Genomic DNA, 20907 nt, shown 5'->3' with positions numbered 1-20907 from the left:
GACATCAGAATCCCACTGCTGCCTTTCTAGTAGGAGTAATATGGTAGGTATTGTGCCGTTCCGAACAAACCCCTGTGGCTGCATGTGCGATGAGTCTGAACTCTCCATTCATCATCTGTTTCACGAATCATATATGCAGCACTGCCAACGGGCTGAAGTGACTTCAGAGGAGGAAAACAGAATAAAAAGGAGCAACGAGATTCTCCAGGCGCTGGTGAGATAAGCTGATGACATGGAAAGTTAAATGCGAATGTCTAAACTAACAGTTCGAGCAAATTTAATCAGAATTAAGACGAGAAGCAGAGATAACTTTGACGACTTCTGACTCTTGATTTTGCCTCCGATACTGACTTAGCTCATATAATCTTGCTGGACGTTGGTTCCTTTGCGGGTTCTGGTCGTATTAAACCACATCTTTTATGAAGCACATCTGGTTTAGACTTGTGGAAATACATCGCAGAGATCATCCATACATCTGAGGTGAGGTGAAAGACCTTCAGCACCATCAAGTAAGTTGACTATATGAAATCGACATATTGATAGCTAATATATCATATAATTCTTATTTTTTTGCACGTGCGATTAATTATAATGATAATAAAAGATAATGCATTATTATTACTTTCAATAACTTTTTTTTTTTTTTTTTTTTCAATAACAGGATCTCGGTTTGTTTTATTTGTAAAAAACTTTGCGCATAATAGTAACGATCTATTCAGTTATGCATTGCTTTTTTAATGAACGTCAATAGTTATAATGCTGAAGAAAGTCTATGGAATAGTAGTAAAAATAGGTACGAGTTAGGGACCTTATAAAAGGGGTTAGGGACGGTTAGGACCTTATAAAAGTTCACCATGGTAACCATAGTTTCTCCCGAAACAACATATATGAAACTCATTTTATTGTTACTTGCAACAGTAAAGCTGGTAACTTCGTATCAGCCTCCACTGTGATTAAATAAACAAAAATTAAACATCGATATTCAAGAAGCTTTTAACACTGGTTGAAGGATATTTCCCATTAGTTCATTTAATTTTATAATATGAACTAATGTAAAGGCATTAACTGTGGAATTATGGTATTTTGCGGACAAGAGTGAATACAAAAGTGAATTTGTGCAGATGTTACCTTAAATAAACAAGTTGATGTTCAGTAGATATTACAACATGAAGCACATTTTGGGTTACCAAAAAAAAAAAAAAAAAAAAAAAAAGAAAAAACGTTTTACAGTGTACCTTTGTATCGGTCTCCACTGTCAGAAAACATGAAAAAGTATAAATAAACTAAATGAGAGTAAGATTATGAAAGGTTCTCACACTGTTTGAAGGACATCCCATATTCATTTATGATTTTACAGCATTAACAATAACTGGTGTAATAATAGTATTTTGGCAAAAACACCATAGTTAACTGTAAGGATTGAGAGTGTTCAAGCAGAATCAGAGAAAATGTCTTTATCCTTGTAAGTTCATCCCATTCCATTTGCTGCTGCATTATTATTTCGCATTTTCATTTGCACAAACAGAATATTTTGCATGCTGTTAACATTGAGTGCAGCAGTACTTTAATGTAGCAGTGCGTGATTATTTCAGGTGCAAATGTGTGATGGATTAGTAAAGAGAAGCACTTTTAGCCTGCAGCTGATTTCATTTCTGTTTAATTACACTCTTGTTCACTAACACTGAATGACATGAGGATAAGCTTTTTTTTTTTTTTGGCTAAATTTTGCTTTTTATTAATGATTTGCCTTTTTTTCGGTTCCTGAAAAAAGTATTAAGGAATTCATTAAATATAAAGTATTGGAGGAAAAAAGTAGGTAAGTAATAAAATGGTTTAGATTTGATTGGTTTTGCCATAAGTCAAGCATTGTTGAAGAAGTTGTTTAGCCCAAAATGAAAATTCCCACTCACCCTTTTGTGGTTCCAAATCTGGATTATGAACATAAAATGAGATATTAGGCAGAATGTATTTGAGCTGCTCTTGGACAGTGAACAATGCTATTATATGGTTTCAGATGACTTGGAATATCAGAATCAGAATCAGAATGAGCTTTATTGCCAAGTATGCTAACACATACAAGGAATTTGTCTTGGTGACAGGAGCTTCCAGTGTACAACAATACAAAAACAGCAACAAGACTTTTAAAAAATAATTAAAATTGAAAAAAAATTAAAAAAAAAATAAAACAAAAAATAGATAAATATTGAAAAGAAAAAGTATATATAGAATACACAATAGACAATATATATATATATATATATATATATATATATATATATATATATATATATATATATATACACACATACATACATACATACATACATACACATACACATACATACATATACATACATATACACACACATACATACACACATACACATAAGTAGTGCAAATCTAAATACAAATCGGTTATGTACAGTGCAAGGGAATGTAATGGCAGAAGAGGTAGGTTGTGTTGGATAATATAAAAAGACTAAACTGTGTATTGCACAGTAATTATTGCTCAAAGGGGCAGTTTTAACTGTTCATGAGATGGATAGCCTGGGGGAAAAACTGTTCCTGTGCCTGACGGTTCTGGTGCTCAGAGCTATGAAGCGTCGGCCAGAAGGCAACAGTTCAAAAAGGTAGTGGGCAGGGTGAGTGGGGTCCAGAGTGATTTTTCCAGCCTTTTTCCTCACTCTGGAAGTGTATAGTTCTTGAAGGGGGGGGCAGGGGGCAACCAATAATCCTCTCAGCAGTGGGATTTGTCCTTTGCAGTCTTCTGATGTCTGATTTCGTAGCTGAACCAAACCAGACAGTTATTGAAGTGCAGGGGACAGACTCAATGACCGATATAGCACATAAGTTGTTCTGATTACGTTTATACCATTTTTTTTTTTTTTAAGCTTGGCAGTATTAATCACAGTTTACTTTCTTGGTTTGGAACACAGAAGCTTTTCTCTACCTAACATCTACTTAGAAAATAATTCAGGGTCAGAACAATATGAAGGTGAGTAAATGATGTCAAAATTAAACATTTTGGGTGGACTATACCTTTAAGGACAAAATAGGCTTCGTAAGTAGGCTTAGTAGAAGCACATGTTGAGTTTCCGTAGGGCACTGCCAAAGAGTGCTAGAAGTGTCCACAGTTTTGGACAACATATACAATATAGAGACCAACACTGTTGAGAGAGTGAGGATGAGCAAAGTTAACGCTGCACTTTTTCTAGCATCTTCTCACCTCTCCCATGCGACAATCCCTGGCAAATCTCTGGCTAAATGAGAACAGATGACGGTTCCAATCCCCACGCAGGTGCTGCTGCGCCTCTGCCACCACCATTTATCACCGTCAGCTCCCCTGGCCTCTTAAAGGAAAAGAGCGCACTCATGTTCACCATGGAAGAAATTCTAATCTGCTGCCTTGAATGGGGCTCTTTGTGGCTTGCGATGGGGACCTACAACCAAGTGAAAAATGCATTTCTACAAGCTGAATTTAATTGTCATGTAAATCGGTGATGCGCTCGCACAGCGTACTGGTGACCCACTTGCGTTCCACAATGTGATAACTGGAATGTGTCATTAAAGAAGACCCTTTTAGTCAGGAACGGCCTTCGTACTGGATAGAAGTAATTGTGTATTGCAGAATGAGTTGTCTGTGTAAAGATAAATCACCCAGTGCTAGCATATTTCTGGCCCGTGAGCCCCACTTTCTGCTGAACATGGTAATAGCTGTAACTCAAGGCTGAATAGATTTATTTGAAAAAATTTTGCAAGCAGACATTTATAATTAAGTTTCACAAGTGCAAATCCAATCTTGATGAATGCTCATCCGATCAGTGTATGGCCATAATCAAAAAGGATGAAAAAGAGGAGGCTACTTAGCATTTTAATGGCCTGTGCAGTGTTAGAAGAACCAGTGAGAGGCATATAAATATTTAGGAGGAGCTCTTTTTATGAATGTGAGACTATGTGATCAGATACAAAAGGTCAAAAGGTTGCAAAATAAGTTCCACAGTTAAACTCATGCTGTTCAATTATTGCAAACTATTCTTGAAAAGTGGCAATGCACTTTCTTATAAATTAGGCCATGCTATATAATAACCTGTTCCACATATATATTTGGAAATGGAAGCATAAGTGGTAGTTATATCAGGAAGATTTGGGATCTTTACACTTTCATCCAATCATAATCCAGCCTTTGATTTATAAGCTCGCACAGCTGCCTTTCTTCACTTTTATTGCCTTGTTGTTTTCACCCCCCACCATCCTGTCCTGTCCTGCCGTAGGGGTAAGCTCCTCTCCCCTGCAATCATTGCCTTCCAGCAGGATCTGACAGGGTTCGAGCAAGTATCTAAGCGCTGAACCGTAGGTTGGTGCTTATGCTAAATTATTTAAATATCTTTACATTTGTATTCTTTTCAGTCATTCCGAGTAGAGCTTGTGGGATTTACATATAGGCATATTAACAAATATTGTATGTCATATTGTTATGACTACCCTTTCAACAAAGTACAGTATTAGATGCCATCCATGGTATGATACATACCATGGTACGGAATCATTAACATATTTGTGTACCACTGTATTTACATGGTTCTCCAAGGTCCTTTAAATAATACTATGGTGCAATGCCCCAATTAGAAATTTTTTGAAAAGTGTTGAAAGCAAAAATAAAATGTTAAAGACAGATAATTTCCAGTTGTTATTGTTATTCTAAAAAAATACCAAATTTCTTGTATGAAGCTTTTTCTCATGTTAATGACAAATAGCCCCTAATATTCACAGTTCACTGTCAGTTGTGAAGCATTATTGTGAATTCTGAGGCATATCCGTATTTGCATATGTATTATAGATAAACATGATGTATTTATTCATGAGACACATGCTAGCTCCATATGGGGAAATCATGGAGAAAACATTCTTGTTTTGTTTCTGAGGTTGTAAATAGTGGCCTTATATATGCTAAAATTGTTTAACTTTTGTTTATCTAAAGATCTAAAGAAGAGGGAATTTTTGTGACAGTAGCAGTGTATTACCATCATTTTAAAGGAATGCTGTGGATTAAATACAAGTTAAAGGGACAGTTCACCTAAAAATGAAAATTCTCTCATAATTTACTCACCTTCTTGCCATCCCAGATGTGTATGACTTTCTTTCTTCTGCTGAACACAAACAAAGATTTTTACGAGAGTATTTCAGATCTGTTGGTCCTCACAATGCGAAAAAGGACTTGCATAATTATTGATCTGTTTCTCAACCACACCTATCATATTGCTTCAGAAGATTAAAATTGAACCACAGAAGTCTAATGGATTACTTTTACACTGGCTTTATGTGCTTTTTGGAGCTTTAAAATTTTGGTATCCATTGACTTGCATTTTGATGACCTACAGAGCTGAAATATTCTTCTAAAAATCTTTGTTTGTGTTCAGCAGAAGAAAGAATTGTAATTTTTGGAGAAACTATCCCTTTAAGCTCCGTAGACAGCATCTATATCATGTTGATAATTTCACTTTGTTAAAACGAAAAAACAAAACATGCGTGTAACATGCACAGCGGAAGACTGTAGGCCCTTTCCCACCTACAGTCCTGGTACTTTTTACAGTGCCTTTATTAACTTTCTAGATGCGAACTCTTACGAGGAACGGAACACCTTGAGACTTTTCCCCTGTTGCATTCGCATTTGCAATAGTTAGCACCGTAGTGACGTAATCTAATATCGACCATTTTTCTTCTGACGTAGTTGGAACACAAAATTAAATAGCAACAACAACTAAATCAACAACACAGAGGACGCCGGGATTGGAGCTACACTTTTGTTAGGCTGTTTTACACAAGCTTTGGCAGCATCCAAAAACGTAAGCAGCTGCCTAATCAGTTAATGGTTTAAACGACTGCGTTTTTGGATGAATGGATCTCTAAAGAAAACGGGTCTCTGAACAGTTTAAAAAGCACCTTATTTCATCTACCTCAGACCCCGAAGGCATAATTTTCCCATTTTCGGATGCAGTCTGTGTCTTCAGGTCAAAGTTTAAACTGAGCACGAGAGCTGTGCCTGCTGCAGTCAGAGTGAGAGATGAGACGAGCGGTCAGACTACCACGCAGCACACGCTGAACTCAGCAGACAACATGTTGAAAGCACTATAAACCTATTTATCAACACAACCTTTTACAATAAAGGCTTTTATGACTCAATATATATTACTGTATTGAAATACTTAAAAATACGTCTTGATGCAATTTATCATACAGTAACAGGCACGCAATATTTTCCTCATGTAAACTAGATTTCATGACGGTTTAGTGTACAATAGAGTTCAATTACCCACTCTCAATAAACATCTGATTATTTAAATCCATCATCCCAAGAAAAATTTGATGTAGTAATCCAGAAATCACTTTACTTTCTTTATAGTCACACAGTACAAACAGTACAGATGCGATGAAATCTCAAAGTGTGTCTCCCGATGAAGTTACACTCACACACACATACATAAGTGAAACGGGTGATCCTCTTTGGATACTTTGTTGGTTTTATTTTATTTCTGTTAAGGGAGTTGTAAAATCTTCTGAGTAGCATGCTAGCAGCTAGTTGTTTACAATGGAGGCTGTGGACTCCTCTCCTTTCGCAGTGCTTTGTGCGTCATAGGTTTTTGACCAATTACAGGCTGTAATTGACCCACAGTCCCTATATGCCCCCAAAGTACCTACTCCAGAGTAGGAGCTAAAAATCCCCCAAAAACGGCTCAAAGGAACTATAGTTCCTTAGGTGCGAAAGCAACGAAAAGTACTAGTTCCGGGGGAAAGTACCTAAAACACGCTGTAGTACTGCCAGTGGGAAAGGCCTATATGGGGCAATCGTTTTATGCTTTCCCCATAGACTTCCATTTTAAGTGCATAACTGTCAAAATGTTTTGTTTGTTTAACTTGTATAATTTTTTTGTCTGATCAGATCATATAGATTTAAATAATTTCAGTACATACTGTACATGGTTTTATAGATGCCGTATTGTTATTGTCTATAAAATTACATTTTTACCTTTTTTCCCAGTTGGAAAAACTATGCTGCAATAATAATAATAATAATAATAATAATAATAATAATAATTAAAACTTAAAACACAAAGACAGGGGCAGTTGTGTTTGAACTGTTAAAGGCATACAAAATGCAATAATCTATTGTGAACTGAATTTATTTTGCAGTTATTTCATATTTTATTTCCAGATTTATTTACCTGTAAATACACATCTTAACTCATAAGCGCAAAGTCAATGGGCATGGCCATGAAGTGTTGATATGTTCGTGCAAGCGTGCACTAAGGCTACGCGCAAGTGGATTTGGCAAAATCGCATTCACAAGGCACTAATTGGGTCAATGGAGGTTCTTCTCTGGCACCGTCTCCGTCCTATTATACAGTCAATTCCCTGTCAAGCACCAACGATATAAACAAAGGCAGTACATTCATAAGAAGTTGGTAGTGTAAATGGACTTTATGCAATGCATTTGGAAGAATAAAAATATGGATTTACATTATTTTGTGCATCCTTGCTAAATGTGACAAGTTCCTTTTATACGCATGGAATGTGGTTCAGGATATGGATGTAGGCTCTGTTAAATTACAGAGAATATAAGTATTATATATATATACAGTTGTGCTCAAAAGTTTGCATACCCTGGCAGAAATTTTGAAATTTTGGCATTGATTTTGAAAATATGACTGATCATGCAAAAAAACCTGTCTTTTATTTAAGGATAGTGATCATATAAAGCCATTTATTATCACATAGTTGTTTGGCTCCTTTTTAAAGCATAATGATAACAGAAATCACCCAAATGGCCCTGATCAAAAATGTACATACCCTTGAATGTTTGGCCTTGTTACAGACACACAAGGTGACACACACAGGTTTAAAGGTTAATTTCCCACACCTGTGGCTTTTTAAATTGCAATTAGTGCCTGTGTATAAATAGTCAATGAGTTTGTTAGCTCTCACGTGGATGCACAGAGCAGGCTAGATACTGAGTCATGGGGAGCAGAAAAGAACTGTCAAAAGACCAGCATAACAAGGTAATGGAACTTTATAAAGATGGAAAAGGATATCAAAAGATATCCAAAGCCTTGAAAATGCCAGTCAGTACTGTTCAATCACTTATTAAGAAGTGGAAAATTCAGGGATCTCTTGATACTAAGCCAAGGTCAGGTAGACCAAGAAATATTTCAGCCACAACTGCCAGAAGAATTGTTCTGGATACAAAGAAAAACCCACAGGTAACCTCAGGAGAAATACAGACTGCTCTGGAAAAAGACAGTGTGGTTGTTTCATGGAGCACAATACGACAATACTTGAACAAAAATGAGCTGCATGGTCGAGTTGCCAGAAAGAAGCCTTTACTGCGACAATGCCACAAAAAAGCCTGGTTACAGTATGCCCAACAACACCTTGACATGCCTCACAGCTTCTGGCACATTGTAATTTGGAGTGACGAGACCAAAATAGAGCTTTATGGTCACAACCATAAGCGCTATGTTTGGAGAGGGGTCAACAAGGCCTATAGTGAAAAGAATACCATCCCCACTGTGAAGCATGGTGGTGGCTCACTGATGTTTTGGGGGTGTGTGAGCTCTAAAGGCACGGGGAATCTTGTAAAAATTGATGGCAATATGAAAGCAGCATGTTATCAGAAAATACTGGCAGACAATTTGCAGTCTTCTGCACGAAAGCTGCGCATGGGACACTCTTGGACTTTCCAGCATGACAATGACCCTAAGCACAAGGCCAAGTTGACCCTCCAGTGGTTACAGCAGAAAAAGGTAAAGGTTCTGGAGTGGCCATCACAGTCTCCTGACCATAATATCATTGAGCTACTCTGGGGAGATCTCAAACGTGCGGTTCATGCAAGAAGACCAAAGACTTTGCATGACCTGGAGGCATTTTGCCAAGACGAATGGGCAGCTATAACACCTGCATGAATTTAGGGCCTCATAGACAACTATTACAAAAGACTGCATGCTGTCATTGATGCTAAAGGGGGCAATACACAGTATTAAGAACTAAGGGTATGCAGACTTTTGAACAGGGGTCATTTCATTTTTTCATTGTTGCCATGTTTTGTTTTATGATTGTGCCATTCTGTTATAACCTACAGTTGAATATGAATCCCATAAGAAATAAAAGAAAATGTTTTGCATGCTCACTCATGTTTTCTTTAAAAATGATACATATATTACCAATTCTCCAAGGGTATGCAAACTTTTGAGCACTTTTGAGCTTTTTCTCCCCAATTTGGAATGCCCAATTCCCAATGTGCTCTAAGTCCTCGTGGTGGCGTAGGATGAATCTCAGTTGCCTCCGCGTCAATCTGCGCATCTTATCACGTGGCTTGTTTTGCACATTACCGTGGAGGCTTCACACTATTCTCCACGCACAACTCACCACGTGCCCCACCGAGAGAGAGAGAACCACATTATAGCGACCACGAGGAGGTTACCCCATGTGACTCTACCCTCCCTAGTTACCAGGCCAATTTGGTTGCTTAGGAGACCTGGCTGTAGTCACTCAGCATGCCCTGGATTCGAACTTGCGACTCCAGGGGTGGTAGTCAGCGTCAGTACTCGCTGAGCTACACAGGCCCCTGAATATAAGAATTATTAATAATTTTCATCTACTGACACACAAATCATGACTAGTATTAACAATAGCTGCGTTTACATGGACCCTGATAATCCATTTGTGATTGGATTAGAAACTCAATCCGAATAAAAAAGTCTCATGTAACCACGTCAATCGGATTAAATTGGCCATATCCGATTTAAATTTAATTCAGATTGCAAGGGGTGGTGTAAACCTTTACTAATCCATTTGAAAAGAGAATTCTTGCCATGTAAACATGTGATCGGATTGCTTTGTGAAACTGGAACGATCTGTGCATGTTCAGTACTGACGCAGTAATGGCGTCATGACATTTCATGCACAATGACACACTTTCATCACAGTGGGCATATTTCTGACCATCAGCGTAAAGAAGCAACAGCGGTGAATGGAGAAACACCTGTGAAATGACGTCAATAAAAGCATCCAAAAGTTGCTTTAGATCCATACAAAGTACCAGGAAAAGTGTGTACATGTCTGAAGTCAGCAGAAATTTTGCGAGATTCGACTTTTACAGACACTTAAATATATTTTATTAATCTCCGTACATCGGCCAGTCTGAAGTGTGATTGACAAGCACACACACCCTGCAGTATATCACCGCAAACATCTCTCATTCTGGAGTTACAAATGTTTGTGTTGGTTTCTGGTCTGTAAAAAATGACTATGACTATTTTTACATTGTAATCTGGTGGCTTGAATAAATTCTGTGCTTCAAAATCTTATGTGTTGTTTAATGACTAACATTAGTATACTTTATAGCCAACAATTAAATATATACTGTGTAGTGACGTGCTTTTTATACAATATGTTACAATCGTCACACATCTAACATGGCCGTTGCATTATAAATTTAAGTGTTTAATCACTGCTCTCCCCCTTCATCACAGGTTGACTTTGTGATTTTGGCTCTGGTATGTAAACAGCAGTATCACTTGTTGGGCATCATGTGCTCAGATAGGAGACAAAGGCAGGCCTACACACTGTCATAAAGCCTGACTTAGGCCTGTAGGAACACTCAAAGCCTGATAATCAGAATCAGCCGCCAAAATCAAACAAAGTTAGTCCAAACAGACTACAGATCCCACCAAACCTTGCTCACTTAACACCTAGGTATGAAATCCTGAAGGATCGAACTCAGAACTCCTATTGGATGAAACGCACGACAGAACGTGACCCTCAACCATGATGTCATCGAGAGCATAAAACCCCGGAGATTCCTCCTAAGCTTGCTTCCAGCGATAGTATTCGCCACGTCTAGTTGCAGCCCAGCTGCTCCTAGGTGTAGCCTTGCTGCCCAAGGAAGTAACATACGTACCTAAAATTAGGCCATACAATCTCCATCTTGCTGGATGAGCCTAGATTCTCCGTGTTCCACCGAGCATACTAACGGATCTGAAGGAGACCGCTGAGCAATCCACGTCTCACCCTTTTGCCTGCAGAAGTGAAGAAAGAAGATTTCTCTTCCTTCTTCAACCAAGTCGACTTTGCTGATATCTCCGCCAAGCCGCCGAGAATCAGCCGCCGTACCGCCCGCCAACAGAGCGAGGAAACGGCCTCCGTTTCACCCGAGTTTTGAGAAACCGAGTCGGAGTCAAACGACAGACAAACACACATTCTACCTGCATCCTCACGTGACTCAAGTAAGAGGTTTACGTCTGGGCAGAGATAGATTATTATAGTGTGTTATTCTTGTGTATCAAGGTTATTGCTTGTACAGTTTACAGACTGCCGAGTCCGCTCATTGCTGCTAATAATACTCAAGGTATTACTGTAACTTACTGTTACCACGCATGAGATTTGCTGTGTTGTCATCTGTAGGTGCTACTGGTTGTTTAAATCAGTTTTACTATCAGAAATAATCAATAATTAATTGTTATTAATTATGGAATAATCAAATAACAATTAAATAACTAAATACAATTTAACAAACTATTCTCCAGAAATGATCAATAATTAATTGTTATTAATTATGGAATAATCAAATAGCTAAATAGTAATTAAATAGAATTTAATTCATTAAACTCTATTCTCGGGGCACCACTCTTTGAAAAGAGAAAAATGATAGCAAGTTACTGACTGAGTCTCATAGAATAAAATCTACCCTGTAGGTTGAGTATCTTAATTGTTAATCAAAATAATCAACAAAGGGGAAAACTAGTTCAATTATTGGTACACAAATCCAACAGTAATCTAGTTACAGTTAGTTTCTAATACCAACAACATAATAGTACTCTGAGGTAACTTGGGAGTTCTTCACGTGGCAGAGGTTGGCTTCAACACAACATTCAAACAAAAACAAACAGGAGTACTTATAATATAACAAGATTTATTATAATCAAGCAGTAGTGAACACAGCCAATACTATCTGAATATAATCCAAAAATAAAATCAATGATATCCTAAGCTAACAGTGGAGCTATATGCTAGTGTGTGTGTGTGTGTGTGTGTCCAGGTGTGGTAACAAAGGAATCAAAAAATGGAGGATCAGGTTCAGAATGGAGGGTTAAGTCCAAAATGGAGCTGATCCCATGTGCGAATGGAAATGAGCGGACAGACAAAGGAACTGACGAAACAGGCGGGAGAATTTGGTTCACCAGCCTGAGTCGAACACGAACCGAGGCACCGCTCACTCAATGAATATCAATGAGAGAGAGAGAGAAAGAATGAGAGCGAGCGGGAGCGAGGAAAAATGCATGCAGTTTAGTTAAGGGTAACCGCTCGTAACAGCGGGACTGAATTACTAGTTCAAATCACTCAACAAAACAAACGTAACCCCAAAAGAAACTAAAACAAATATCCCCACTTGAAACAGCGAGCAGAGTTTAACATACAAATATATATATATTCAAAACATCAGCATTTAGAATCAAAAATACGATTTAGATTCACAAGAAAAATCATAGTTTCTAAACTAAATCTGCCCAGATATCAAGCCTTACTTGGGAAATCCTGTGTGATTTCAGTAGGTTTGTCTGTTGGAATTCCTGTTGCATTGAGCGGTCAGGAGAAACGGTCTGGATGGTTCCTTGTCTTACGCTCGTCAGCGGAAAGACGCGTCTCTGCTTTATTCTTCGGATCCAGCGATGGGGAAGAATGCAGATAGTCAACGTTGAATGAAAAAGAGGGAGAAGGGAAACTGGTCGCCTTTCCGTTTTTCAAAATAAATTCACTGTTGCTTTACAGTGAAACTGAACCGGTTGATATAAGTATACTATAAGACTTGAACAAAGCTAAGTTAATCTTACTCTACCGTGGCCAAATGGCGAGGTTAGAAAAACGTGGTCTCTTTGTTCTCAGTCCAAACGGAGGGAAAACTCCTTCAGTATGTGCACAGTACAGATGTCCCTTTAGAGCCAGGCAGAGCTTAGCACAGAGAGAGTGAAATTCATCTGTCCATGGGTTTTGTAGACGAGATGAAGTCATCGGTCGTAGGCCACTCGACCAATGGCGTTTAAGCCTGGGTCCATGGGCGGGACTTCGCATCCAGTTGTGAATTTGTGAAGGATCTTGGGAAACTGAGTTCAATGTCTCTCCTTTTGATCATAGAACAAAGGGCCATGCGGTCTCTGCTGCCATTTTAAGTGGGCCAAGGCCCTACACCTCCCCCCCTTTGGTCTTAAGGTTGGGGTTCCTGCCACAGTCCTTGAGAGCAACCCAAAAGTTGAACAGTTCAGTCCTTGAGAGCAACTCGAAAGTTGTCCAGTCCATGTGTCCTGGGTTTGCATGAGCTTAGTTCCTGGAAACATTAACAGTTCATAAAGGCTTTTGATACCTGGGCAGTCATAGTAGGTAACATCTGGGCAGATGAATTCTAACTAGGCTAGCTAACATAATTTCTATCAAAACAGCACTTCACATTGGTAAAACACATCAAACATTGCAACAACCCTTTGTTATCCCTGAGTTTTCAATGATTATGAAAAGGAAAAAGGGAAAGATTGTTACAGTTAGTATAACTGTTCCTGGGCAGAGTTAGGAGCAGTTAGTGGTAGAGGGGTAGACAGGAGCTTGAAACGCTGTGGAATGAGTGTCATTGCATCCAGTCTAGTGTGTAGTGTTTGGATGTGTCTGTGCATAGCGTATGCGATACCTGCCGTGATGATCCAACCACTAAGGAGGAGCCCAAGGGCAGTCAAACTGATGGGGTGTTCTTGATAAGCCGATAATTTTCCTATACGATTGAAAAACGTAGTCGTGAGCCCAGTCGATTTGAGACTGAACTTTACTAATTTGGTCCCTTTCTACCCTAGATTCTGTCCCTTCGTCTTTAACAGACATACTAGCCTGGCATTGTTGCTCTGGGGTGTCAGCCCTCAGACCGCACAGGTGGTTGGTTATATCTCTGATAAAGGGGTTGCTGGGGAAAACCCAATGTATGTCCTTGGTGTTCGTACACATGCTCAGATTGGGAATAAGGTAGAGAGAGGGGTCATCATTGTGGTAGGCAAGCACCGGTGGTGTTTTGATATGTACATGTACATTATTCTTCCAAAACCCAACGTTCAATATGGATTTCAGTCGGTAAATGTTCTGTTTCTCTATAATGGGTAAGTTGAGGATAAATTCTATCTCTAGGTTCTGAGGGTTTACATGGATGGGTATTGCACTGCCAAGGCTGTATGCCAGATGTATCTGAGAAGTTTGCACAACAGTGGTAGTGGCCGATCTAAGGATTTGTTCAACCATGTTTAGGGGAACTAGGTAGGATGGGATCTTTCCCCCACTCAGGCTGTTAACTGACGTGCTAATTTCCCTTACAAGGTCATGCATTAGATCTCTAACCATTCGCACATATGTTATGTCTGATCTCACCACTTCTGACAAGGCATCCAGAGCATGCAAAGTGTTATTTAGGATTGCTGAGTGCATGTTTACAGTGAGTATGGTACCCTGTAGGGTTTTACCCAGATCTTGTAACTGTTCTTGTTGTAATAGGAGTTTCTCTTGGATTTCTGGCATTTCATCATTAAGTTCACCCATTTGTCTTTGGAGTGTGCCGAGACTGACGGAGTTGGCAGCCGAAAGGCCGATGGAGAACAGGGAACCAATGGCCGATGCTGCTACTAGCAGGCCACCGAGGAACCGCTTTGGTCATTTATTCCCACTGAGTTCTTCCTCTGTGACTAGGAATTTCTGCAGTTGTTCTAGGATATGGACAGTTGTCAATTTGGCATGTTCAACTGTGTCCTGGGTTTGGGTTCCGCTTACCCTGCCCTCCGTCATCTGTGGAGGTAACTGGATGTGTTTGCGATACACATCCCAAGGATCTAAACGAACGTATATTCTTTGGGTGTAGAGGTGGCAATAGGTGATTAAGAGCCCAGGGGTCTCCTGTAGGACAATACCGGTTGGTGGACCGGTTTCTACCACCTCATTGGCTTGTGCGAGCTGTAGGTTGAGGAAGATGCCAAGGATCCAAAAGAATTTCATCCTGAAACATACAAGAGTCTCGTTACCTTGTGTTTGCGGGAGTAGTCTTAAGGGTTAGTGCATGCTAATGTATGAGTAAAGCATGCTACACCCAACTACAAGAGACACTATTGTTGTGGGTCCGCTCCCCTTTGGAGTGGAGACTGTTCAAAGGGTTTAATCTGATTTGAATGGACCCATTTGTACGTTGGTGTTTGGTTTGGCTTCGAGATACGGATTCGATAAGCTACCGGAGAGAGCTTCCCTATAATCTCAAAGGGGCCTGACCAGCTTGGTAGGAACTTTTTGGCGATTCCCACCGGTTTAGGGAACTTGAAGTAGAAGACTTTATCACCTACTTTATATTCGCGGTCAGATGTTTTCCTATCGTAATAGGCCTTTTGTCCTTTGACACTGGTTTCCAGGTTTGTTTGGGCCCAAGCAAACGTAGTTTGGAGGTGTTTGCATAACTCAGTCACGTACTGATGTGCAGTATAGGCGGTCGCAATACTGACGTCTTCTGGACGGTACAGCAGATGCAGTGGGAGAGTCATTTCCCTCCCAGTCATCATTTCAAAGGATGTGACCCCCGTGGTGCGGTGTGGAGTAGACCTGATGGCCATCAGTACCAAAGGGAGTTTCACGTCCCAATCTTTGCCATTGCTGTTGACATACTTCTTGAGCATGCTGACAATGGTACGGTTGGTTCGCTCAACCTGACCTGATGACTGGGGGTGGTATGCAATGTGGAATTTGGCTTCCACACCCAACATTTCCCACATTGTTTTCATCACAGCCGCCGTGAAATGAGTGCCTCTGTCCGAGTCGATTGAGAGAGGCAGCCCCCAACGGCTGAACACATGGTTCATCAGCATGAGTGCTGTGGTTTCAGCCATGTCATTGGGTGCTGGCAAACACTCCACCCATTTTGTAAATGCACAGGTGACAGTGAGAAGATATTTGTTTCCTCGTGCCGACTTGGGTACTGGTCCGATCCAATCCATCTGCAGATTGGACCAAGGAAACGTGATTCCCTTGACCTGCAGTGGAGCTCGATTCAGTGGCCGGGAAGGACGGAACTGACAACAGATCAAACATCCCTTTACGTAGGCATTAGTGTCTTTGAGCATAAATGGCCAGTACGCAACCTGTTGGAGGGTGTAGTAGGTAGCTTTGTAGCTCCTGTGACCTCCAATGGGAGCGTCGTGGGCATGTATTAGCATCACCCCCCTATGGTCGGTCGGAACGACCCACCGGGGTGGACCTGGACCATCGGGAACATAGACCAACAGGCCTTTCTCAAATTTCAGGTGTTGTTGTACCTGACAAAGAGCTTTTAGTTCTTTTGAGTCCTGTAAAGAGGATGGTAGGACCTGTTGTGTTTGAGGTTCCCTCAACCGCTGCCGGATTGCCTGGATCACCGGATCCCGTTCCTGCATGGCACTCAAGTCTGTGTCGCCCAGTTGTTGACCCAGGTTCACAGTCTGCAAGCAGTTTTGGGGATTTTCCAGGTTCTCTCTTGCCTGTCTACGGGTGAGAGCATTCACCGAGCAAGACAGTGGTTTAGGGAGCCACTCCTCCTTGAATTCCCATAGTGGGCCCTCTACTGCACCTCGCTTAGCTAAATGATCAGCTTCATCGTTGCTCTCTTTGTCGGGGCCAAGAGTTTGTGAATGACCTTTGAACTTCTTCCAATACACAGTCATCCCTCGGTCAGTCACGAGTTGGTCACACGCCAAGAAGAGTTCAGAGTGTTTGATCTCTTTACCTCTGGCATTCTTCATGCCATTTTCTTTCCACGTGGGGAAGTGTGAGACGAAACTGTGACGGGCATAGTTAGAGTCGGAGCAGACTACCAACTGCACAATAGCCGACCTAGCGGCTTGTTGCAACACAATAAGTGCTGCGGCAATTTCTGCGTACTGGCTAGTCTTTACACCAAGTTGGTAACTGTCTGGCGCATGAATGACGTAATTGACCCAGACTATGCCCACTCCAGCTCGGGTCTGGCTCTCATGGTGAAAAGAGCAGCCATCCACGTAAACCTTCGGGAGGTCTTGACAGACGGTTTCATCATAGTAATGATGATTTGAGGGAAGAGAAGGAGTGGTCACGAGGAAGGGCGGGGAACCCGTCTGTCCTTCGCAGTCACAATGATGGCACTCGGCCAGGCCCTGACCCAAAGCCATCTTGTGGTTCTGAGCGTACCTGACTTCGATGTCGTAGCCTTGTAGTGCCATCATCCATGATGCAATGCGACTGTTGGACACTCATCCTTCTCTTAGCCGCTGGCTATTGAGGAAGGAGACAGGCTGGTGGCAAGTTTCGATGATTACCTTCTGACCCCCGATGTAGCTGCGAAAGTGTTCCACAGCCCAGACTGTGGCTAGGAGGGCTCTCTCACAGTCAGAGAACTTCAGCTCTACACTGCTCAGAGGTCGGCTTGCATAGGCCACGACTCGGTTCTCTTTGTCATACCTCTGTGCCAGGGCGGCGCTGAGGCAGTGGGAGGAGAAACTTGCCTCTAAATGAAACTCCTTATCCTTGTCTGGGTAAGCAAGACAAGGAGCTGAACAGAGCTTTGCTTTCAGTTCTCTGAAAGCCTGCTCTTGAGGGTCTCCCCATTCAAAGACCTTGTCTTTCCGGAGGAGCTCAGTAAGGGGCCTGGTTATCTCCGCATAGTCTTCGATGAACTGTCTGGAGTAGTTGCAGATGCCCAAGAAACTCCTGAGTCCCGACACGTCGGTTGGGGCTTTGATGTTTTGGATGGCTTGAACTCTCCCTGCTTGGGGTTCAATGCCATTGGCACCCACCAATAAGCCCACGTACTCAACCTTGGTGCGGCACCACTGACCCTTGGAGAGGGCCAGCTTGGCTCCTGCTCTGGAAAGCTGGCTGAGCACGTATCGTATTTCAGTCAGATGTTCTTCAAATGTCTGACTTCGCATGAGGATGTCATCCACATAAATCAGGTTGCCGCGGGCAGCAGCATCACTCATGGCTTTGTGCAAGAAGATATTAAACTCAGCTGGAGAGTTTGAGTATCCGAATGGGCATCGGTTCCAAGTAAATTGTCGATTGCCAAAAGAGAAAGCCAGCTTGTACTGATCTACTGGGTCGACTGTCATTGTCCAAAACTTATTGGACACGTCGACGGTCGAAAAGAAACAGGCTCTTTTCACTTTCGCAAGCTCCTGATCCAGGTGGATCATGGGCCATCGTGAAAGAGGGACCTGTTTGTTCAGTTGTCGATAGTCAATTGTCAAGCGCCACTTTCCATTTGGCTTCAACACCGGCCACAATGGGGAGTTGTATGTGGAGTTACACTCCTGAATAATGCGTTTCCTTAGCAACGTGTCAAGTATCTCTTGGATTGACTCGTAGGCAGCTAAAGGAATTCTGTACTGGCGTACGAATGTGGGTGGTGCATTTGGGTCAGTTGGGATACGAACTGTATGGAGTTCGGTGATTCCACAGTCATTGGAATCCCTTGAAAAGATCTGTTGGAAGTCGTAAAACAACTTCCGCAGTTCTTGTCTTTGATTCTCTGTCGTTAAGGCGTCTGCCTTAGTGAGTTGTTGTGCTATTTCATCCTCGAATCCCGGATAAGGTTCCTCTGGTGGGGAACCGGCTTCGTCACCAGTTGAAATCATGTCACCCGAGTGAGCAGTGAGGGCATACACAATCATGTCCATTTCCGTACCCAAGGCAGTACTGCAGACTTCTTTATTGTGTAGCCCCTTATGACAAGCAACTGTAATCATTTTGTTCGGGAAGGTGAGAAGGAGGGGTTCGAGGTTCTCCCCCCTCGTCAAGGATGGAGGCAGCTCTCCAATCACGGGCACTGTCAGCTCGAAGTCATGAAACGAGCTGTCGATCAGCAACCCTAATGGTCTACGTGCCGTCACAACAATTGGTATGTTTGTTAGGTTCTGGACAAGCAAGTAAGCTGAGCGGTTGTTGAGCTCAAGCAGAGGTGTACCACAGATGGTCAGACCGAGTTCCCAGAAGTATGGCAAGGGTTGGAAGAATGCCTGTGAACCAGGTATCATCTGTCCCTTGAGGATCATGAGGCGGACAGAGGCACCTGCAGTTCTAGCTGGGATAGTCAGGTCAAACTCGCTCGCTGCCTGACACGCCTGAGGGATGGTCTGATCAGACAACATGTGTTCTGGATCAACCACTGCCGGATGGTTTTCAATGTTTGCCTGAGACCATAGGACCTGGTTTACAGTGTCCAGTAGAGCACCTAACCTAACAAGGATATCGGCCCCCACAAGGAGTGGGGAATCAAGTTGGGGAATCATACTCATGAAGTGTGTAAACCTCTTCTTTCCAATTTGAATGGAAAGAGCACATATTCCAATAGCCTTGATGGGCCTCTGCGGTGACTCTGCAGAAAGAAGGCGGTGACTTTTGCACACGAAAGACAGAGAGGAGCTGTTCTGACACAACTTGTCGTACAAAGCTTGACTAACAGCAGACTTCTCAGACCAGAGTGCGACAAACACATCAGGTACCAAGATACCATTAGCATGCACGCCTCCAGCTATGCAGGGGCTGTACAATGCGGGGTTTGAATTTTCTAGTGAGCAAAGGAATGATTCGTGGGTGCTCACGGGTCCGCCAAGCTGCGGTGTCGGTGGAGTCACAGATAACTCAAGAGGCTCAGAGCCAAAATGAGTCTGGATGTCTGGGTAATGACAAAGCGCCGACTCATGAACAGTGTCACAAGTGGTCTTTCCTGACTCTCGGATATAAGTGACCCGGTCGTCTGAAGCGTGACGGCTATGGGGTAGACGGACCGGATTCGGGGTTGCGACCTGGGCCCACATGTGCCCGCAAAGGCAGTTGATCAACAGGGCCAGTCGGTCCAACAGGTCATGGCCGATAAGAAGTTGTTCTGTGTCGAAAGCACAGATGTAAATGGGATGATTTAGGGTCGTCTCCTGGAAGGTGATATCAAGCCAAGCGCGTTTTGTGATGGGGGCTCTGTTTTGTGTGTAGCTCACAAGGCTCACCTCACAGGACTCTGTCTGCAGTGGTTTACCATGAGAGAACATTGCCCTGGCAACTTCTGCAAAAGTCTCCTCACACATTAGGCTGATTTCAGACCCAGTGTCCAGTAACGCATGGATGTCTATACACCTTCCTACCGACACTGAGGTATATATGCATCTGGCATTACCCTTGTGGACAAGGTCTCCCAAAAATTTAAAAAACGGAGCATGGGTATTGGGCATGACTGCCACTGGGTGTGTCTGGGTCTTCCCTGTGTTCTTCTCCCAGCCTACAAAGTAGACTTTGGGGAAAGAACAGGGAAGAGTATGGGCTAGTCACGCTGACAGACTGTCACTATCTGGTTTTTTGTGGCCATCGTCTGATTCTTCGATGTGCTTTGTCACATCCGCTAAGCTTTTCTGGATGAGGCTGAGCTGACGCTTCAGATCACTCTTTCCAGGAGGCTCCGAATGATTCCCTTTGTTTCCATTCCACTGTCTGGGGCTTTTTACAAACCCGACATTCTTTTTCTTTGGAAAGGGATTCTGTTTTTTTTGTTTTTTGTGACCCTGGGAGGGACCCTTGTGGTCATTCCCTTGGTTTCTCCAACCCCCCTGTGGGTAGTTGGGCAAACGTTTTGGGGCTGCCGCATCGCAGCTTACTCTAGGCTGAGGTATTTCATAGCCCTCAAGCCTTAAGTCTGTCCTCTCCGAGGACTGGATGTCTAGGACTCTGACATCGTCTTCTGGTTTATCAGTCGGACGCACGACTGTTTCCCAAGTCATTTGGGCCATCTTCCTAATTCCCTGCATGGTCGGTCTACCCTGTTTACACATCAGTGTAATGTGGGTTCGCACA

General features: G+C 42.1%; 1 protein-coding gene across 1 annotated transcript in view; it reads left to right on the top strand.

Moving 5' to 3' along the window:
* Positions 1–503: 503 nt before the first annotated feature.
* Positions 504–20907, top strand: part of LOC127413309 (X-linked interleukin-1 receptor accessory protein-like 2) — a 665896-nt gene continuing 645492 nt past the window's right edge. Inside the window, exon 1 of the mRNA XM_051650333.1 lies at positions 504–509. The gene's annotated coding sequence lies outside the window, so the exon portion shown is untranslated. The remainder of the gene's footprint in view (positions 510–20907) is intronic.

The sequence above is a fragment of the Myxocyprinus asiaticus genome, chromosome 22 (genome assembly GCF_019703515.2).
Source record: "Myxocyprinus asiaticus isolate MX2 ecotype Aquarium Trade chromosome 22, UBuf_Myxa_2, whole genome shotgun sequence".
Lineage (NCBI taxonomy): Eukaryota > Metazoa > Chordata > Actinopteri > Cypriniformes > Catostomidae > Myxocyprinus > Myxocyprinus asiaticus.
Note: the sequence above shows the minus strand (reverse complement) of the source record. Positions and strands in the feature narration are given on the sequence as shown.